Source organism: Bos grunniens, chromosome 18 (genome assembly GCF_055505025.1).
Source record: "Bos grunniens cultivar Pamir isolate PY7600 chromosome 18, Bosgru_T2T1.0, whole genome shotgun sequence".
In the NCBI taxonomy this organism is placed as follows: domain Eukaryota; kingdom Metazoa; phylum Chordata; class Mammalia; order Artiodactyla; family Bovidae; genus Bos; species Bos grunniens.
In genome coordinates, this window is record NC_141182.1 from 31767399 (window position 1) to 31786707 (window position 19309).

At 38.8% G+C, this 19309-nt stretch overlaps 2 long non-coding RNA genes across 2 annotated transcripts in view; one reads left to right on the plus strand and one right to left on the minus strand.

The window, feature by feature from the left end:
* LOC147353358 (uncharacterized) overlaps nt 1-18594 on the minus strand; it is a 38056-nt gene extending 19462 nt beyond the window's left edge. Inside the window, exon 1 of the long non-coding RNA XR_015145045.1 lies at nt 18421-18594. This is a non-coding gene — a long non-coding RNA (uncharacterized LOC147353358). The remainder of the gene's footprint in view (nt 1-18420) is intronic.
* On the plus strand, nt 2378-7895 carry LOC147353359 (uncharacterized). The gene is made up of 3 exons (XR_015146711.1): nt 2378-2548; nt 6751-6888; nt 7571-7895. It is a non-coding gene; the product is annotated as an uncharacterized LOC147353359 (long non-coding RNA).
* Nucleotides 18595-19309: the final 715 nt, after the last annotated feature.

The following is a 19309-nucleotide window of genomic DNA, read 5'->3' on the forward strand; positions in this document are numbered from 1 at the left end:
CCCTCTAACCCATTCCAAACCTGTCATTCCTCATTCTTTTCTTTCAAAGAAAAACTATTATTAGCTATTCACCTGGCTAATAAAGCATTTCCTTTTGCATCTTTTCTTTCCTTTATACCACACACCTAAGATATATACAAGTCATGCCCACGTGTCTATTATTATTTCCTGATCCCAAGATACTATCTCACTTTTGGTGCTTGAAAGCCTCCTGAATAGTTTCTTCCCTCCATTCTCATTGCTACTATGTTCCATTCTTTACACAGAAGCAAAAATAAGCTTCTTCTTGAAGAAAAGAAATTATAATCCTCTTTTGCTTAAACATTCAATGTTTTGCCCAACAAAGTAGAATAAAATCCAAATTCCTTTTGTTGGTTTGTATACTTATTCTGTCTACTTTTCCCTCATAATATCATACCCCCTCGTTTTGACATTACTCTTAAGCTATACTCACATTATTCTCTTTATTACACAAATCAAGCTTATTTTTAATCTGGGGCCTTTGCAACAGTTCTTCCCTTTGCTGCAATTCTTTTTAATTAAACTCGGTATGATTGAGCTCCCTTTAAAGATCTATGCTTAGATAGTATCTTTTTAGAGAGATTCTCTTGGCTATTCAAATTCAAATCTTGGCTATTACCCAAGACTCTCTTGGCTAATCAAACTTGGCAATCCTTATCGCTTTATTTACTGCATAGCATATTTTTATACTAGTGAACAAAGAAGAAAATGACACAAACTCATTTATTGCCGGTCTACCAATTCTAGATTGTAACCTCCTTGGGAGTGAAACCATGTCTGTCTTATTCCTGCTGTGCAGGAATATGATAGTCATAATGCTTTTATAGAGATGGAAGTGAATTAATTATACTTGGAATTTTCAAGCAACATTTAAGAGGGAAGATGAGTCTCAATCAAGATATTGATGGACACATAGGAATGTATTTGGAAGAATAGGATGAGAGGGAGATACTCTGAGTAAAATGACTTTCATAAAAGCAAAGTATTGCACCTTCATAAAAGTAAAGTCTGCAATTGATGGAGCATAGTGTGAACAAGAGGTGCCAAATGGTGACAGTGCAAGAACAATGTGTTGGATAATGGAGGATTTTGCATTGTTTGCTGAAGAATTTGGATCTTACTCTGGTCAATTGTTTCTCAAATTCTTCCATTCATGTATTTCTAATAGAAGATGAGCTAGAATACATATCCTCTGGGGACTAGAGATACAGTCCAAAATGCCATCAATAACATTGTTTGTTTTATACAATGTCCTACTTTAGCTTAAAATGTGTGTGAATGTCAAATATAAATAAATAAATAAATAAAAATTTAAAAATGTGTGTGAATGTCATATTCTAACCATTTTGATTAGTTTTTATACAAAAATAAATATTGTGTTCAAATATTTGAAAAAATAAATTCAGTATCAATTCCTTATCCTGTACTGTGGATATCCTTGGCAGACCACTGTACCCCTAGTGTTTGGGCACTCTAGTTAGAGTGATAGCTAACAAACAGCCTATCATAGGGGGCGGTCTTTAAAATATGAGTGGTGAGATCACATTTGTGATTTAAAAAGATCATTCTAGTTGAGAATGTGGAGGCTATATTACAGGAAAGAAATAAATGGGCATTCAATAAATATTTGTTGCATTGCTCTAACTCTCACCAAAGCCAAGTTTACACAATCATATGCAATAACATTTGTATGGTTTATCCAGGTTCCAATACTTTCTCTTGAGAAATAAACATAGGGCTCTGACCTAAGTCATCTGAGATCACGGTCTGTGCTAATAAAATGCACTGCAGACTCACTTATTTCCCACTCTACAATCTCAGAATATATAAAAAATGATTATCCACCACATCTTTGAAATAATATACAATAGGAGCTTATCACAGAATGAAAAGTTGCCCAATTAAATCATTTCATCAAGCATTCACTTTGAATAGAGTTATGAAATTATTTTGAAAATGAGGATGATTTTTCCAACATGCAAGATTTTTGTCCCAGTTGCAAGATCTCATCAAAGCTGAAGACCAAGACAATTATAGCATTAGGAGTAATCTAAGGGGAGGAGATGTCAGCTCAAAGAACTGAATTTTCTCTTTGTTGATCTTATTCTCACCAATCAAAAGGCCTCATCACTTGTAGCTTGTCTTTTTGTTATTTTTGTTTTTTAACTTCAAGACCTTTTTCTCCAAAGTGATTTTCTTGATGATCACTTAAAAAGAACTCCGTTAGATCCGAACTGAGTTGCTGTTTTAGGGAAAAAACAAAAACTGCTTGATGCAAACTATCTGGAGTTGCATGAGGATAATCATTTCCAGGTGGGGAAGAAGCCAAAAGAGGCTGAAGGTTTAGCGGGGAGAGGCCTGGGATTACTTGAGGTGATCTTGGAGAGATTAGAAAGCACTTTTTCCTACAGGAAGTACTGTAGACACTGTGGAGCTGGTAGGACAGGTGGTATGAGGCGTTCTGTGTGGCTTCCCCAGGGATTTTATGAAATACGGAGAAAAGAAGAAATAACTTGGACAGTGATGGGTAAGGACACAAGGCTTTCTTACAGCACCCTGAGAGAATCCAAAATCTACCCTCCCCCTTTTCTCTATTAGGCTGGCTACTTCTCACTTTGAGTGCTTTTTCTCTTACATATAATGTACAATATATTCCCTACTGTTCAGGATGTTTTAAGTTTATTCAAAAGAAAGTGCCTAACGTACCAGAACTTTAAAATGTCCTGGACATTCTTCATGTTCCACTAAAATTGAATAAACTTTAGATGGGATTATTCCCTGACTACAGGTCACTGACCTCCCTTTACTGACAGCATTTACTTTAGAAAATTTTCAATTGTAAAGTCTTCTTCCATCCCTGTAAAACGTAAATCTTCTCCTTGCCTCTTGCCAGTTTTACAACCCAGGGATGTCATTCTCAAGGACCTGGAAGTCAATCCTTGAAATGATGTAATCATCAAGGAAAGTATTGTCCCTGTTCCCCATCTCCATGGTAGGAAGGGGCCTAACTTTGAAAGTAACAATTAACAAACACGGATGACTTGCTCACACTGGCCAAGCTCCCCTCTAAAATCCTCCAGGACTTTCCCACTAGGTCTCCCCAGCCCTCAAAAACCCTTAATCCTTTGTTTCAGCAGAGTTGGGTTCAATCTCCCTTCCCTGCTGCAATAGTCTTGAATGAAGTCTTTATATAACTGTGTCCAGTGCAATTTTTGTATGACAAATGTATATTCATTCCTTGTAATTCAAAAAGGTCTACAATTCTATGTAATGTTGCTTTTAAGAGTTCTACCTGAAAATCAATGGATTTTTACACATTCCTTAACTATGTACAAAGTTGCAGGCATAATTAAAATAAAAGTATTAATCAGAATCAGACACGGTGTCAATAAAAGCAAAGTGGGTATTAGAGACATTTGGGCAGTTAGGTAGGTGGCAATTTCATGGGCAATGGTTTCTATTGTGTATTTACCATAAGTCTGTTCAGTGATAATGAATGTAAAATAACTGACTTAATACACGCAAGTAGAAAAGAAAGGGAAAAACATTTTCTTAATATTTGTTTAAATGGGAATATAATGAGTATAGCTGGGAGGATTAATATTTTCTCCTCTGAGTTCCAAAGGAAACAATTTGGATATGACACTACTTATCACCAGTTAATGTAGGATGGTTCATGCAATAACTAAGAGGACTGAATGAGGAGATGGTAAGGATGCTTCTTAGCATAATAAGGGAAAGGTTAAAGATGAGTAGTTTCTGTGAAATTCAGCACTATTAGAAGTTACCACAAATTCTCATATAGACCCAGTAGAGGTTTGGAAAGAATATTGTTTCTCATTTTGGCAAGATATTAATTTAGACACTCTACAAGATAAACTGCTACAGCCTTTGGTGGAAGCTCCCCTGCACAACATCCTTCCTTGACAACTGGCACTCCCATTCCCACTATCTATAAGAGAGCAATTTACCATTTAACCTTCCAATAGCAAGGCCCAAAGGTACACTTTTATTTGCAGAGCAGCAATAACTAGAGACCCAGGTTTGATCTCTGGGTGGGGAAAATCCCCTGGAGAAAGAAATGGCAACCCACACCATTATTCTTGCCTGGAAAACCCCATGGACAGAGGAGCATGGCAGACTATAGTCCATGGCCTTGCAAAGAGTTAGACACAACTTAGCAATTAAACCACCACCAATAACTGGACAGATACAAACCACTCCATAATCACTTAATACCTCAGGATTTGATACTGTAAAGGTATAAGATAAGACTGAATCCTGATTACTTTGATAGGTTGGTTGGAATATTGTAGCAAGTGGATGGAAAAAGAATTTAGAAGAGTTCTATGCAAAGTGAAAAAGAAGAAATTAAGAAACAAGGGTTAGGTACCCTAAAGGACTTCAAGATTGAGTCAAGTGTGTAACACAGGTTCCCTCTAAACAAAATCATAAAGGCAACCAATTAAACACTCTGCAAATACCCACCTAAATTTTACTGGGTCTAGGATATGTGTGTGTGTGTGTGTGTGTGTGTGTGTGTGTGTATTACTATTAATAGTAACATATATATTACTATCAATAGTATTAATGATACTATGAACTAGGAAAAGAGAGAACATCCTTCGTTAAGAATCAGTTAAGCTGATATTCTGTTTTTCTATCTGCAAAATGTAGATGGATACTTTTCATAGGAGGTAAAAATAAAAGCAGACAACAGTTAAAATTACATAAGCATCACATTTAATTTTGGAACTGATTAATTCACTCACATATTTGTTAAGCATCTATTATGTAGTAGGCAGGCACTGTCCTTGATTTTGGAGATACATCAGTGAAGATGCACAGTTTTTATCTAGCTCCCATGAAGTTTATAATCTAGTAACAGGGGTGGAGATGGATGGGAAGGCTGATAACTTAAAAATTAATAAATATAGAGCATGTTCCCTAGGATTAAGTGCTAATATTTGGAGAAATAGCAAAATAGTCATGCTGCTGCTAAGTCGCTTCAGTCATGTCCGACTCTGTGTGACCCCAGATGGCAGCCCACCAGGCTCACCTGTCCCTGGGATTCTCCAGGCAAGAACACTGGAGTGGGTTGCCATTTCCTTCTCCAATGCATGAAAGGGAAAAGTGAAAGTGAAGTCACTCACTCGTGTCCGACTCCTAGCGACTCCATGGACTGCAGCCTACCAGGCTCCTCCATCCATGGGATTTTCCAGGCAAGAGTACTGGAGTGGGGTGCTACTGCCATCTCCGAAAGTTGTCTTAGTGTGTAGAGTAAATGAGTAAAAGAGAGAGTTGTAGGAGATAAGGTCAAAGTGTAGAGAAAGACCAGACCCTTATAGGAAAGTGTAAGGATTTTTATTTTACCCAATACGACAGAAAATTACTGGAAGGCTGTGCAATGGAAATAACTGATGTGTTTTGTTAATATAAAGGTCATTCTTGCTTTGGGATTGAAAATAGACCAATGGGTATTGAGAAGAAGAAAAAAGGACAACTGAATTCCATCTAGAGGACAGAGAATACTACGAGAAGTGGTCAGATACCAAGTAAATTTCAAAGACAAAAGCAGATGATATGATTTGATGATGTATTAAATGCAAGGGGGATAGAATGAGAGAAATTGGGTATGACTTCAAGGGTTATGGTTGAGAAACACCAAATTAAGTTATTATTAACTGAGAAGGGAGATAAGGAGATGGTTTGGAAAGATGAGGAGCCAGGTGTTCAGCTTTCAATAAGGGTAGGAAGTTGGATACACTTGTTTTGAGGTTAGTAACTAGATCCAAATAGGTAAATATTTAGATGGTCAAACACAGTATTTAAAGTCATCACGTTGGATGAGATAAGTCATCTGCTGAGAGTAGGATGAGGAAAAGGATAATAAAGGTTTGAGAAAAGAGGAGTATGATACAGGAAGTGGAAGAGAAAATGGACTAGGGGAACACAGTAGGGCTGCCTGGCAGCACTGGAACCTGGTTTGAGTTTCACATGGTGGATTTTAAGTGAGACCATTCAGCATGGTTTTGTGTGTCTCCTTTCCTCCCACATTTACATTAAGCTGCAAGAATGTAGATGAATGAACTAATGTCTGGGCTAAGCAACAGAGTATTCAAAGTCAGGGCCAGGGGGTGGGAATAATGGAGTTGACGGTATAATGATAATGATCAACCATAGAATCTAAAGTTGGAAGAAGTCAAGTGAGAATGTGAAATGAGAAAAAATTAAAGAACAATATTGTCGAAGTATTAAAAACCTCGGTGGAGTGAAAAATAATTTGAGTTGGTATACTCAAGGGTGTTCAGTAGAATGGACAGAAGTTGAAATGCTTGAAATTTCCATTAAGGAAGGGATGAATATTTTGGTCACATCAAAATCAGTATTATGAGCATGGATGGCACATGTAAGGTTGAAGGTTAGATTACAGAATAAGTGGAAAAACTGAGAGGCAGGGGTCTTGATAGGATTATTTACACGGGTAATCAGTCATTAAGAATTTTGAGTGCAGTTGCGATCAGGATAGAGACAGTGAGCCAGGGTTTAATATCTTCAAGCAGTGAAGGGGAATGATGAGTAAGCTGAAGATGACTAACATAGAGGACAAGAGTACAGCTTGACATGATGGCATGATGTTTAAGCTCTGTGGCTTTCAGGGAGGGGATGGGATAATTGCTAGGAAGCAGCCATAAAGTTCACTAAGAACTACTTAATCTTTCTGTCCAGTGGTAAAAGAGATACGAAAGAGGTCATCAGGGAAGATCCTTAAAGGAAAGGGAAATGTTTGGAGGAGAAGTCAAAGATATAGAGAAGACTGCTGAAGAACTGCTGTGGGTTTCTGAAGGCAAAATAAAAATGTTTCAGGTAAAAAAAAAAAAGTGGACTGCAAGACAGGTTTTTATCTGTTTCTAATACACATAGAAACTGAAACTCTAAGAAAGTATTTGATAAAAATCATAAAACTTGTACAATTTGAGACAGAATTTAAAGACCACTATCACTCTAAAGCTCAGGAACTTCTAAAACCTTTTCTTATCATGATGCAGAAACTATCTAATGCAGTTAGGGAAAGAGCCATTCTAGTGTGGGAATTACCTCTAACCATGTAATGTTCTCTTATTTTCCAGATGTATTCTGCATGATATGTAAGAAACTAGGACATGTCTTAACCAATTCTAGATATTTCTCAACATTACTATTTTTTGCCTAGCTCATATGGAATATTTGATTATCTTTATGGATCTGTAACATGGTACATAATGAAAATGGACAGAAGTAGAACTGCCTACGTTCACATCCCAACTCCAGCTCTTTATTAGATACGAGATTTAGATTAGTCAATTAAATCAATGGTATTAATCAATTAACCTGAGTGTGTTCCCATGTGGTGATATTGGAATAACAATACCTTCCTTGTGGTTATACTAAAATGACTCTGAGAGGGGTTAGGAAAGGAAGTTCAATTCAGTTATTTTCTTTTTTCTTCTTGCTAAGAAATAAATAATACGATTCATTATTAATGGGGAATGTTTTTCCTTATTCTCAGAGACCAGTAGAGGAGGAAGGAAGAAGAGGAACGACAATCTAAAGCTGTTTCTAGACCTTCTGTACCTAGATTTGTTCCTACTTTGCTGGATCTAGGATAGACGTTCTGTCCTTTAAAAGCACACAGTAAGAAATGTTCAGATATCCAAAGGTAAGCCTAGGGATGAATAGGAAGTAGAGAGGTAATTTATATTGCATAATAGGAGGAGGACTTGAGGTGTGGTAAAATGTTTGAAAACAGGAAATAGAAATTATTGAGAGAGAGAGAGAGAGAGGGGACTGAAGCACTGGTGGGGAAAATAATGTAGTTTTATGAATGGGATGTTATGAATGGGATTTTAGTTGTCTGCATATCTCTAATGTAGAATGGCTCATATATATATCAAGCTTTTATTAAAGTCAGCTACAAACTCACACCTTATTAGTAGGAGATTGAATCAATTGTTGGGAGAAGGACCAAATCATCTTCTTAAAGCCATAAGTTGTTTAAAGAAGGAGTGCTTAAATTCAACCCGTACCCCTAGCCTTTTCCCTATTCCTTCTTCCTCCCTCCTCTCTACCACTGCTGTGGTCTGAGATCCCTACTCTGGGTTTCCTCATTATACATACAACCCTGCCCTAAGGGAGTTAACAGCTGCCTTGCATTTCAGGAGTCAACAACACCCAAACAGCTTTTTGATGCAAGACTATGAAGAAAAACAATTTAGCCTGATGTTTTCCTACTAAAGATAAAAACATGGATAAAAGTCTAAAGTTTTGACTAAAGTGAGAGTGGCTCAATCAGATTCCTGAGGAATGGAAGGAAATGGACTGACATTCCTGTGAATGATAGGGGTCTTGGAACAAACAATAAGTACTGCCAAAGAAGAGGAGAGTCAATTTTATGGAAGACTCTGAGGAGTTAGATATTAAAAATGGTAAACATGGAAGCAGTCGGTAAAATTCTCTTTGTTAGTGGGTAATATTCTGTATGTACACATAACCCACCTATAGAAAGAGTTGTGGATAGATATTTGTATAAAAACTGGGCAGATACATTTCATGCAAAAGGACAGAAATTAATCACTGAAATCACCAAGACTGAATGCTAGAGTCAGCTCCATGTACCCAGCAACAGGTGGTTCTCAGGAACATTACATGATAAAGTTGAAGGAGAGGGAGCCCTGATAGTGGGCACAAATAAGAATCAGGAAAACACTGACAGGTGGGGTCTGACCAGTTACATTTTAGGTTGAAAAGTTGATGTATCTGATATTTATGGAGCTCCAGAGTCAATAACAAAATGAAACATGATCATACATTTCATTTGCATGTGGAAACATAGGTATTTTATTTTGGTACAAGTCAGAAATGTAATTAACAAAACCAGATGGTATACTGGGTAAAGAATCCACCTTCCAATGCAGGAGATCAAAGAGACTTGGGTTCCATCCCTGGGTCAGGAATATCCCCTAGAGAAGGAAACAGCAATCTGCTTCAGTATTTTTGCCTGGACAATCCCATGGAAGAGGAGCATGGCAGGCTATATAACCCTGGAGTCACAAAGAGTCAGACAGGACTGAGCAACTGAGCACAAAGAACAGTTATACGTCTATAGGTTTATAGTAAAGACCACAGTATTCTTTATAGTAAAGAATGGAGTAAGAGATTGCCTGAATTAGAGTTCTGATTTAGAGTTAGTACCTGTCTCAAAGGAATATTGCAAGCATTCAATGAGATCATGTAAAATAGTTCATCATAAAATAAGTTCATGTGAAATAGTTCTAGGCACATAGGAGGAACTCATTGAGTACTGCTTTTATCAATAATAACACTTTGTAACTTTTGCCAACCACATTTTTCACTATACAATGGAACTAATACTACCCAAAGTTAGGAAAAGTTTAATTTTATTATATTTGTACCTATTAGTTGGAGATCAGTCTCAATGTCTCTGGGGATAAACAAATACCTCAGTTGGGTTTCTTTCCTCTTCATATGAAAATTGCTTGGAAATATCTGGTGGTGTTGAGTTTGGCCACAAAATTGTTCATACCAAACCAATTGTTGCTCTGATTAATAAATACATTATCTTTTTTTAAAAAGCTAAGCCTTTTGTATGAACAAACTTTAGAGACCCGCAACATTTAAACTAATTAGATTTTTAACAGGAGGTCTTGGTTTCGTAATATTTCACAAGATAGACAGATGTTTCCTTATCCCGTGACAATTGCCCTCTGGGGCAATTAGTCATCAACCTATTGAAACTTCTAATACTAGCACTATTTTTTTTTTCAGCTTTTGGTATAGGGCATTTAAACAAGTTATTAATGTTTATTAATTTGCACTTTCAGAAAAAGAAATGTACGAGGGCTTCTGAGTAGTAGAAGATATGCATATACAGCTGATTTATTGATATTAGGTACTTGTGTATCTCTTTATTTAACTTATATGCAAAGTACATCATGAGAAACACTGGGCTGGAAGAAGCACAAGCTGGAATCAAGATTGCCAGGAGAAATATCAATAACCTCAGATATGCAGATGACACCACCCTTATGGCAGAAAGTGAAGAGGAACTAAAAAGCCTCTTGATGAAAGTGAAAGAGGAGTGTGAAAAAGTTGGCTTAAAGCTCAACATTCAGAAAATGAAGATCATGGCATCTGGTCCCATCACTTCATGGGAAATAGATGGGGAAACAGTGGAAACAGTGGCTGACTTTATTTTTGGGGGGCTCCAAAATCACTGCAGATGGTGACTGCAGCCATGAAATCAAAAGACACTTACTCCTTGGAAGGAAAGTTATGACCAACCTAGATAGCATATTGAAAAGCAGAGACATTACTTTACCAACAAAGGTCCATCTAGTCAAGGCTATGGTTTTTCCAGTAGTCATGTATGGATGTGAGAGTTGGACTGTGAAGAAAGCTGAGCGCTGAAGAATTGATGCTTTCGAACTGTGGTGTTGGAGAAGACTCTTGAGAGTCCCTTGGACTGCAAGGAGATCCAACCAGTCCATCCTAAAGAAGATCAGCCCTGGGTGTTCTTTGGAAGGAATGATGCCTAAGCTGAAACTCCAGTACTTTGGCCACCTCATGCGAAGAGTTGACTCATTGGAAAATACCCTGATGCTAGGAGGGATTGAGGGCAGGAAGAGAAGGGGACGACAGAGGATGAGATGGCTGGATGGCATCACTGACTCAATGGACATGAGTTTGGGTGAACTCTGGGAGTTGGTTGGAAAAGGCAATGGCACCCCACTCTAGTACTCTTGCCTGGAAAATCCCATGGACTGAGGAGCCTGGTAGGCCGCAGTCCATGGGGTCACGAGGAATCGGACACGACTGAGCAACTTCACTTTCACTTTTCACTTTCATGCACTGGAGAAGGAAATGGCAACCCACTCCACTGTTCTTGCCTGGAGAATCCCAGGGACGGGGGAGCCTGGTGGGCTGCCGTCTATGGGTCGCACAGAGTCGTACATGACTGAAGTGACTTAGCAGCAGCAGCAGCCGGGAGTTGGTGATGGACAGGGAGGCCTGGCGTGCTTCGATTCATGGGGTCGCAAAGAGTCAGACACGACTGAGCGACTGAACTGATCTGAACTTACTCTTAGACATATTAACCTGTATTCCAAATTGGAATCATAGGTATGAGATGCAAATTAAGAACACTTAGTTTATTAATGTTATACAGCCGATGAAATCAAGAGTGTGTGCCACGTAATGACCACTAATGTAGCCACCAAGACCAACACACTGGGTTACTGTTTTCATGCCTCGTGTAGATTGTTTCCTACATAGAATATCTTTGGTTCATGCTTTTATTATGCAGTTGACTCACTATTATCCCCATTTGGCACACGAGAGATTTAAATTTATAGAGTCCAAATACTTTACCTTAGGCACACATTTATGAAAAGTATACCCAGATTTGAATCCCAAACTTCTAGTTCTGATATGCTTTCTACTACCTCTATTCTGAATCACTTAATGTATGTGAATGAATGCTTTTACTGGTGATAGTTGGAACTGTCAGCAATTCAACAGGAAACAGATGCTATGCTCAAATTAGGATAATTTGAGGAAAGTTTATCTAAAAAGGGACCATATATTGGAGTGTGGGTGGTAGGATAACCACAACGAATGTTGCAAAAACCTGGGCTAGTAATAGGAGAGCTGTTACTATCCCTGGATCTGAAGAGACAAAGGCAACAAGCAGTAACTGAAATATGGAATTGTGTTACAAAGCTCACCTTGGGAAAACCAAGGACCTTGAGCAGAGGACAAAGCAAGCTCAAGATAACCCTGCAAAAAGGAATCCAGGGACCTAAATCCACTCAGTTTCTTTTCTACCTCTTGTCTCCTGCCAGACTCCCTAAGGTCCTAATCCAGCCCCAGAATCATAGACAAGGGAACTCACTGATGTACTTCATACAAGTTTCTGCAATAGGCAGTGGGGTAGAGAATAAAAAAAAATCAGAGGTGAAGCTAATAGACATGAGAGGATTGTTTATGTTGAGCTAAGTGTGATCTGAAGCAAGGCTGCCTGTTTCAAAAGTAGTTTTTTAAATAATATCTGTGATCTTGTGTCTCAAAACTAAATTTTGAAGACAATTTTTGATTAAGTAACATGGTCATCCTTAAAAACAAGACAATGTAACTGTATGCGTGTGTATACACACATACACACACATACAGGTGTTCATGCATGTGAAGTCGCTTCAGTTGTATCTTTGGGACTGACCCTATGGACTGTAGACTTCCAGGCTCCTCTGTCCATGGGACTCTCCAGGCAATAATACTGGAGTGCGTTTTCATGCCCTCCTCCAGGAGATCCTCCTGACACAGGGATGGAACCCTTGTCTCTGTATCTCCTGTATTCTGCATTGGAAGGTGACTTTTTACCTGTATATATATATATATATATATATGTGTGTGTGTGTGTGTGTGTGCATGCATATGTATATATATACATATATGTTTTATTTTGTTTTTAAATTATTTGAAACTTTAGAACAACTATCTAACATGAATATTGATTTCTTTCCACTTATGATGCAGTGTGATGACTCTTCTTTCTGCCAACAGCTATTCCCGTGAGTGAAACAATGGTCTGTTGCCTACCAAAGGCCAAGAAGAGCCTTTAAAGCTGTTAGATAGCACTACCAGAGTTGAAGTCAGTACTGTGTTTGTGAGGGAATCAAGCATGGAGGGAATAGTCAGATGCATGTAACTGGGACAGCAGCTTTGTCATAATACAATCCTCTTATCAAATTATGAAAAAAAATTAGAAACCAACTAATCAACAGATGATAATAATAGATTCCTCTGACATCTTCTTATGTGCATTCTTATTCATCACATCTCTCATTCATCAAGAGAGTAAGGACATTGTGTGTCTGTTTAAAAGTGGACCTTCTTTTCAGATTCCTCTAGGTGAATCCACTTAGAAGTATAGATTTAATATAAGCACTCAAATATTTGTCAAATTGACCAAAAAATGAAAATTAGTCATCACTTGAACATTAGGGGAAAAACAAAATATAGTCTGTTTGCATAACTCCATATATGTTTGTAGCTATTAATGATACCTGGAAAACATCAAGAAATTTCCAATCCTGGATGATATTTTAATTAAATTCACAGTACAAGAATGTTTTGTTCTTTTTAAATAAAAAATATTTTTGGCCACACTGTGTGGCTTGAGGGATCTCAGTTCCCTAACCAGGGATTGAATATGAGTCCCGGTAGTGACAAACCAGAATACTAATGACTAAAGCTCAACATTCAGAGAACTAAGATCATGGAATCCGGTCCCATCACTTCATGGCAAATAGATGGGGAAATAATAGAAACAGTGGCTGACTTTATTTTTCTGGGCTCCAAAATCACTGCAGATGGTGATTGCAGCCATGAAATTAAAAGACTCTTCCTCCCTGGAAGGAAAGTTATGACCAACCTAGACAGCATATTCAAAAGCAGAGACATTACTTTGCCAACAAAGGTCTGTCTAGTCAAGGTTATGGTTTTTTCCAGTAGTTGTGTATAGATGTGAGAGTTGGACTGTGAAGAAAGCTGAGCACCAAAGAACTGATGCTTTTGAATTGTGGTGCTGGAGAAGACTCTTGAGAGTTCCTTGGACTGCAAGGAGATCCAACCAGTCCATCCTAGAGGAGATCAGTCCTGGGTGTTCATTTGTGGGACTGATGTTGAAGCTGAAACTCCAATACTTTGGCCACATGATGCGAAGAGTTGACTCATTAGAAAAGACCCTGATGCTGGGAAAGATTGAGGGCAAGAGGAGAAGGGGATGACAGAGGATGAGATGGTTGGATGGCATCACTGACTCAATGGACATGGGTTTGGGTGGACTCTGGGAGTTGGTGATGGACAGGGGGGCCTGGGGTGCTGTGGTTCATGGGGTTGCAAAGAGTTGGACACGACTGAACGACTGAACTGAACTGATCAGGGAACTCCCACAAAAACAGTTTTATTATTCTCGTTTCACAGACAAATCATCTGATTCTTAGAGAATTTTAGTGTTCTTATGGGATGAGGAAGCTTATAAGTGACCACAACCTAACTGGAATCCAAACACAGTTCTGCTGGCCAGAAAATAATAAGCAATGTCTACTCTGACCTCATGTAGCAAAGGTTTCCCAGGTGAGACTGTTAACAGGCCTAGGTTTGAAAATCAAGAGTACACTCCACTGCAAGTGATAGCACATTCAAAGGCAAGAGAAAAGTGCCCAGAGGCAAAGGTAGGTAACTGCCATTTAGTGATTCCAAAGTTGATCAATTTCACTCAACTTGAATTGACTTTTAACCAACCCCCAAATTCAGCATTTTCCTGTTATTCTTCCCAAATGCTGTATCCATACCCAAGTCAGAAATCTTTGTTCTGAGTCTCTTCTTTTGACTGGAAAGGAACAATACTGTAGGATACTAACAATTTCACAAACCTCCTGATTGTAGAATGGGAGCCCACCACAAAGACTGCACAACCAAGATCTCTGCCGTCTTTCATACATTCTAAGTGTGAAGCAAAGATACAATTAAGAGTTTAATCAATTTTTCATGCTTCCAGACTCGTTAGTATAAATGATCCTGTTTTAAATTTCTTGTTTTGGGAGGGAAAAAAAAAACCCTTTAAAATTTCATAATTTGACCATACGTCACAAGTTTTAGACTGAAGCTTAAAATAGTTTCAAAGAAGAAAAACTTAGTGTAAGTTCTATTCAGAAATCATCATCACCACCACCATCCTACATGGTATCTCTGTCTGCTGTCATTGGGTTCCAAATTGGTTGCCCAGGATCTGAAAGGCTCATTCCAGTGAGTAATTAAGATTTATTAATAGTCTTAAAAGAAAAAAGATAATATCAAGATTGTTGTGTCTTAAAAGTGAGTCAACAGCCTAGATTAGTCGAAAACACTGAGAGCCCTCTAAACATAAATATCTCTGGGATCCACCAAGACTTACTAAGTCTCTAGGATTGAATGTTGTTGTTTAGTCACTAACTTGTGTCTGACTCTTTTGTGACCCCATGGACTGTACCCCACCAGGCTCCTCTGTCCATGGGGTTTTCCAGGCAACAATACTGGAGTGGGTTGCCATTTCCTTCTCCAGGGGGTCTTCCTGACCCAGGGATCAAACCTGTGTCTCCTACGTTGACAGGTAAATACTTCAGTGCTGAGCCACCAGGGAAGCTAGAATTTAAATTTATAACAAGGTTCTCATATGATTCTTGAGCTTCCCAGTGGCTCAGTGGTAAAGAATCTGCCTGCAACGCAAGAGACCTGGGTTCAATCCCTGGGTCAGGAAGATCCCCTGGAGAAGGGAATGGCAACCCACTTCCATGTTCTTGCCTGAGGAATCCCAGGGACAGAGGAGCCTGACAGGCTACAGTCCTTGGAGTTGCAAAGAGTCAGACACAACTGAGCGACTAACACTTTAAGATGATTCTTAACACAAACTATCCCATCTTTACTTTACCGTGCAGTCCTGTGCTATCAGGGAGCTCACTACCTTGAAAACTATCCATCTCCATCCCTGTACAGTGTTTTTTTTTTTTTTTCCTATTAGGGCGTCTTTTTGTACCAGTTGATAATGTGTTTTTCTGTAGCATCCCACACATTACAGCAAAACAAAATCACTTTTGACAGTTTCATAATGAGCACAGAACTCAGTGTTCTGGAAGATTTCTCTAAGCCTTATAAAGCTGAAGAAATGTAACTGAGAGATCTTAAAAACAACAGAGATCCCCATTGACCAGAAATAGAGTTACATTAGTCTACAGGAGAGCCAAATGGAAGGAGAAATCATATCACTGGCTGGTTCCCCTTGCCAACAGAATCTCTTTCCTTTAATCCAAATTTCAACATTGTGAAAACCACAGATGTAAAAATGTCAGTGGGTCCTATCATCATCCCTCACTTCTCTTTTCCCACTTGCCATTTAAAAAGTTGGTTAACCGTTGGACTATTGATGGTAAAGCTCCAGTGTTCTGATCTTTATATTTCATTATTTGGTGTCAAATTCTCATAGAGCCTCCTCTTCAATATACCACAGCATCATGTTCTAGAATCTGCTGAAGTGAGTTTCTCAAATTTCTAGTCACATCAGTCTTTTCCTAACTCTCTACCAATGAAATAATTGCTCCCTTTACATGAAAAAAATAATAGGTTTTCTTTTTTTTTAATTAGTTAATTTATTTTAATTGGAGGCTAATTACTTTAAAATATTGTAGTGGTTTTTGCCATACTTGGACTGGTGATCTATTTCACATATGGTAACACACATGTCTCAATGCTAGTCTCTCAAATCATCCCACCTTCACCATCTCCCACAAAGTCCAAAAGTCTTTTCTTTATATCTGTGTCTCTTTTGCTGTCTTGCAGATAGGGTCATCATTACCATCTTTCTAAATTCCGTATGTATCTGTTAATATACTATATTGGTGTTTTTCTTTCTGACTTACGTAACTCTGTATAATAGGCTCCAGTTTTATCCACCTCATTAGAACTCATTCAAATGTGTTCTTTTTATTAGCTGAGTAATATTCCATTGTGTATATGTACCACAGCTGTCTTATCCATTGGTCTGCTGATGGAGATCTAGGTTGCTTCCATGTCTTAGCTATTGTAAACAGTGCTGTGATAAACACTGGGGTACATGTGTCTCTTTAAATTCTGGTTTCTCCAATGTGTATGCCCAGCAATGGGATTCCTAGGTTGTATGGCAGTTCTATTTCCAGTTTTTAAAGGAATCCCCATACTGTTCTCCATAGTGGCTGTACTAGCTTGTATTCCCACCAATAGTATAAGAGGGTTCCCTTTTCTCCTCACCCTCTCCAGCATTTATTGTTTGTAGCCTTTTTGATAGCAGCCATTTGGACAGGTGTGAGATGGTACCTCATTGTGGTTTTGACTTCCATTTCTCTGATAATGAGTGATGTTGAGCATCTTTTCATGTGTTTGTTAGCCATCTGTATGTCTTCTTTTGATAAATACCTGTTTAGTTCTTTGGCCCATTTTTTGATTGGGTCATTTATTTTTCTGGTATTGAGCTACATCATGTGCTTGTATATTTTTGAGATTAATTATTTGTCAGTTGCTTCACTTGCTACTATTTTATCCCATTCTGAAGGCTGTCTTTTCACCTTGCTTATAGGTTTTCTACTTTCCTTGTGCCTCTGACAAGCATACCTGCCTATTATGGACTGAATGTTTGAAATCCTTCCAAAATCTATATGGTGAAATTCTACAGTGACAGACTTTCTTTTCTTGGGCTCCAAAATCACTGCAGATGGTGACTTCAGCCATGAAATTAAAAGACACTTGCTTCTTAGAAGAAAAGCTATGACCAAACTGGACAGCATGCTAAAAAGCAGAGACATTACTTTGCTGAAAAAGGTCCATCTAGTCAAAGCTATGGTTTTTCCAGTAGTTGTGTATGGATGTGAGAGTTGGACTATAAAGAAAGCTGAGCACTAAAAAACTGATGCTTTTGAACTATGGTGTTGGAGAAGACTTTTGAAAATCCCTTGGACTGCAAGGAGATCAAACCAGTCAATCCTTAAGGAAATCAGTCCTGAATATTCATTGGAAGGACTGATGTTGAAGCTGAAGCTCCAATACTTTGGCCACCTGCTGTGAAGAACTGACTCACTAGAAAACACCCTGATTTTGGGAAAGATTGGAGGCAGGAGGAGAAGGTGATGACAGAGGATGAAATGGTTGGATGTCATCACCAACTCAATGGACATGAGTTTAAGCAAGCTCTGGGAGTTGGTTATAGACAGGGAAGCCTGGAATGCTGTAGTCCATGGGGTTTCAAAGAGTCAGACACAACGGAGCAACTGATCTGAACTGAGTGGGATAGTATTAGGAGGCAGAGTCCTTGGGAAATGATCAAGTCATGAGAGAGGCTCCCATGGACAGAATTAATTCCCTTACAAAAGACACACCAGAGAGTTTTTTACCCCATGTATAATGTGATGACACAGCAAGAAGGCTGTCTATGAATCAGAAGCAGGTCTCACCAAATACTGAATCTGTTGGCACCCTGGCCTTGGACTTTCCAGGCTCCACAATGATTCAAAGTAAATTTCTGTCATTTTCAAGCCAGTCATTCAGAGAAATCCTGTTACAGCAACCCAAATTAAGGAGGACACTATCCACCTTCACCTTCAAAGTCTGTGCACTTTCCAAGGGCCAGCTGAATAGTCTTTTCTTAGTGGAATCTTTTCTAGATATGTGTAATGATTCTATGTTTTAGCAAAATCTGCATTTCTATGATAGGCTGAAATCCTGCCAACTTCAGCAACAATGGTCATCATTTTCCTAGGTAATAACAACTATACTTACAATTGCAATTCCTTTTTCTTGATATACTCCCTGTAGCGAAGTCTGTATGATGGAATGGTTAAGATGGCAGGATTGTGTGTCTCACTTCCTGTGTTCACATACAGCGTTCATCTCTGATGACGGCACAACACTGAGCAAGTCTCTTAATCTCACTGTGCTTTGGTGTCCCCAGTTCTACAGACGAAGACAGGAGTATAAAACAAGCTTGAATACTGGGTAGTTTACATATAATAAATTTATATTTAGTGTGTTAGTTGCTCAGTCATGTCCAACTCTTTGCAACCCCATGGACTATAGCTCGCCAGGCTCCTCTGTCCATGGGATTCTTCAGGCAAGAAAACTGGAGTGGGTTGCCATTTACTTAATATACTACAAAATTAAAAGATGCTTACTCCTTGGAAGGAAAGTTATGATCAACCTAGACAGCATATTCAAAAGCAGAGACATTACTTTGCTAACAGAGGTCTGTCTAGTCAAGGCTATGGTTTTTCCAGTGGTCGTGTATGGATGTGAGAGTTGGACTATAAAGAAAGCTGAGCACAGAAGAATTGATGCTTTTGAACTGTGGTGTTGGAGAAGACTCTTGAGGGTCCCTTGGACTGCAAGGAGATCCAACCAGTCCATCCTAAAGGAGATCAGTCCTGGGTGTTCATTGGAAGGACTGATGTTGAAGCTGAAACTCCAATACTTTGGCCACCTCATGTGAAGAGTTGACTCATTGGAAAAGACCCCGATGCTGGGAAAGATTGAGGGCAGGAGGAGAAGGGGACGACAGAGGATGAGATGGTCGGAAGACATCACCAACTCAATGGACATGGGTTTGGGTGGACTGCGGGAGTTGGTGATGGACAGGGAGGCCTGGTGCTGCAGTTCACAGGGTCGCAGAGTT